This window comes from Vespa crabro, chromosome 4 (assembly GCF_910589235.1).
Source record: "Vespa crabro chromosome 4, iyVesCrab1.2, whole genome shotgun sequence".
NCBI lineage: Eukaryota > Metazoa > Arthropoda > Insecta > Hymenoptera > Vespidae > Vespa > Vespa crabro.
Genome location: NC_060958.1, coordinates 10,574,437 through 10,578,431, shown reverse-complemented (window position 1 = coordinate 10,578,431; position 3,995 = coordinate 10,574,437).

Sequence of the window (3,995 nt, the reverse complement as noted above, 5' to 3'; positions counted from 1 at the left end):
ATTGGAACATCGTCGAATCGATATTGTTCTCTCGGAACGTTTACTAATGATAATCCATTGATTTTTGAAACTCGAGATGTTTGATATATATCAAGTAAGGAATTATCGAATAATTCGTCGAGCACATTGCACTTGGATTTTCTACGAAGACGAGAACATGCAAGCTTTCCTTGAAGTCTTTCATCGAGTTTCTTATTCGAGTTACTTTGCTCTCTATTCTTTATTATCCTTTTCTTTTTCTTTTATACGTCATATACCGGATCACATATCGGATTATTCTCGTTCGGATGACTTGTTTGTTACGAATAAATATTATTTTGAAGATCACTTGTTATTAATAATATTATTAATTATGCGGATAGAACGTAATATATTCAATGGAGAACTTCTATGTGATATGGTAAATTGTGAATTGGGATAGAGTTTTAATTATCGACAAATTATCTCAATTTAAATTGGCACAGCAACGAAACGAAACAAAGCCGGTCAGCACATTCACTGAGCCATTAATGGACTTTATTAATGGATAAATCGTTGGATACGGAACGAACGATTCTAACGATCGTGAAAATCTTTCAGAAAGTTTACGCGCAAGAAAGAAGATAATTCGTTCGAATTCGTTCGAGCAGATATATCTTTTTTTTTTCTTTTTATCTTTTTATTCTTTATTTGTTATCTTGATTATTTTTCATTTAAATTTATTCCTCGTGCTTTCTCATTGAGAAACTTCGAACTCGTTAAATCGAATCGTGTTAGGAAAAATGAAAACAAAAGATATTACATATGTACGCAACACATAAATGCATAATACGTTCGTATACTCTGGCTGTCAGAGTTAAATGAAAATTATGACGGTAAAATCGTTCGACCGTCGGAGAATAATTCATATCGAACGAAACGAGAATAAACGCGGCATTTACGCGTTATATGCCTGATATATACGGAAAGACGGTGCACCGACTTGATATTACCATCGGAAATTGAAACCGGCCGAATTTATTTCGGCACCTTTTCTCTCTCACCTTTCGCGTAAAATATCCTATTATACGATGATAAGACGATCAAAACTTTTGAAATTGATATCTTATGAAAAATTCATACGAGGACTCGTATTAAAAACGGCCTCGTATTGGAATTTTCCTTTCGAGAACGTTAAAGGTTGCGTTTTTAAAATCGATCTCTCTTTCATTCCAAGACCCTTCTCCCACTCTCCCCGCACCCCACAACCAACTTCCACTACGTCGTGCTGATAAAGGACAAAAAGAAATGAAAAGAAAAGAAAAGAAAAGAAAAGAAAAGAAAAGAAAAAAATGGCCGAACAAATTCCGTCCGGTCCCGCCAAATTCGCTCGTCTATTCACTATACGATCTCGTATGGGGGAGAGGAGGAGGGGAGGAGGGAGGCGGCGAAATCGTGAACGACGCGCGACCGCCCGCGTTCGTCGTTAATAATGGAAATTTCGAAATTCCCGCCAGGATCTGGCTTTCCAGTCACGTGCGCCTCTCGGTTTAGCTCCGGACGACTACCGGTCTTTGAGTTGATTGCTTCGCTTGAATAATATTATAGCGTTGAATGCTAACTCGATTACCATAATATATACGTTATTGGATTTGTGTAGGAAAAATTTGTTCTCCTCGTAAGAGAGAAAGAAGTAAAATAGGAGAAAGAAAGGAAGGCGGGGAGGAGGAACAGGAGGAGTGGGGAGAGAAGTAGTAGAAGAAGAGAAAGAAGATGGGAATGGGTAAAGGCACGAGAAAATAATCTCACGCGAGGAATGAATTTTTTTCCTCCCGTTCTCCTTATTCCAAAGGATCTATTTATTTTTATTGGTAATAAAACGCACCGCAAAGAGAATTTAATTCTATTCTATTCGAGAAACAAGGATACGATGGATTCTCGCATAAATTTCTCGAATGCGAGCGTCTGATCGTAATGGCGCCGCTTTTGGAGATACGTAGGTGCCTGTGTACGTGTGTACGTGTGTGTGCGTGTGTGTGTACGATAATAGGAGGTGGAGGAGGAAGGAAAACGAAGGTATAGGTAGGTAGATAGAAATCGATGGAGGTACGTCTAATTAGATCGATTCGCCATCGTAGTTCTGGCTCCGACGGGAACCTCCGCTTCCGTAGACATAACGATCCATCATGGGCTCGGTAGGTGTTCGCCATTTAACCTGCTTTCCTTCGGATCACGAAGGAGACGAGACTCAGACGAGGGTGCCTCTGATCAAGATTAATCGTATGCAAATTACGCGAGTGCTAAGGGGGAAGATCTTTGCGACGCAGGACGACGAGAAGTCCTTCATGAAAGAGAAAGAAAAAGAGAGCGAGAGAGAGAGAGAGAGATCCTCTTGTGTACTTACCTACGCGAAGGAGGAAAAGATCGAAAACTTCCGCTGGATTACGCTGTGATTTGGGAAATTGAAAAGAGCTTTTCTCCATAGACTCTCTTCTCCCTTCCTCTTCTTTTTCTTTTTTTTTTTCCATCCCTTTTTTTTATCCTTTCTCAGGAATAAAACGTAATACTTTGGAATTTACATTGGTTTACGATTATACTCATTGTTCTCCATTTATTTTAGTTTATTTTTGTTTTTCTTTTGTTTTGTTTTCTTTCTTTCTTTTTTTTTTTTTTTTTTTTTTTTTTTTTTTTCAATACATTTTATTTTATTCCTCTCATTTTTCCATCCATTCCGATTCGAATTTATCTAGGTCTCATTTTCTTTTGTAAACTTATAGTTGAATTTGAACGTTCTACGAATACGAGGTCTGACACATGCGTACCATATGTCATCGAGTGTTGCCAACCGCTTATCTACGTATCCGTAAGCCATATCTGCGAAAAGATATCCATACACCATGACGCATGATTGCTATACCACAATGATACTTTCGAAGATAAATACTACTTTAATTTTCCTTTTCTCTCTCTCTCTCTCTCTCTGTGTCTTTTCCTTGTATTTTTTTTTTTATATCGACGGTACGATAGTTCAAGTTTTTCTTTTTCCGAGTTAACTAAGCGAAAAAGAATCGATCAGATACGATCGAGATTTATAGATTCGAATTGACGTGAGATCCTTGGAAAATAAATCGAGAGAACGTACTCATTTATATCTTATAAAAATATTATCGAGTTAATACGACATTCATGATCGCAAAATGTTACGTATTTATTATGTATGACGATTGAAAGGCGGATTCATGGATTAACTTTACGTAACTAAAGGAAGTGTACCTATTAACGAATTTTATATAACTGTGGTTTGCCGCCTTTGATCATTACGAGTCATTTATCAAAACGATTTTGTTGATGAAGTCATTTTTCAAGGAAAATTGATCGGATTAAAATAAACTAGTTACATTCTTCACTTCGATAACATTGAAATATTATTTTAATGGCACGCGATAGCCATTAATGTGCGTGTATATCTAAGATCAAGAGAAAAAGAAGATAGATAGACAGAAATACAGACAAACAGAGAGAGAGAGAGAGAGAGAGAGAGAGAGAGAGACAGTGAGAAGGAAAGGGAAAGAGATAGAGAGGGTTCAGGAACGTAGATATTTCGTAGGGTCAAGTATTAAGTCGACTGTGACGAAATTACCTCCGAGAGTATCAATCTCTCTCAGCGTCCCTTTTAATACACCGTGAACAATGATAATTGGACAACGGTAGGCGAGAGATAGCGGGATGACAATGGCTCGCATACTCGATATCCGTTGGTTTACCGCTTATCTCCGGATTAATCCGGTTCGCGTTTCCTCTAACGAAATGTCTGCCGTTCAAACGCAAAAAAGTTTCCGCCAATTCGACGGATTTCCATTTCTCTCGATGCTTCAAAAATACTTTAACGTACTACATGAATCGTTTATTAAATAATTGATACGCGAATCTCATTGTCACAAAGAGAGATATAAATTTTATTTTTATCATTCGAGTTACATATGTACGTTAATAAGTATGTACAATTCCATTCATTATCGTTCGTCTTATCGATGCGA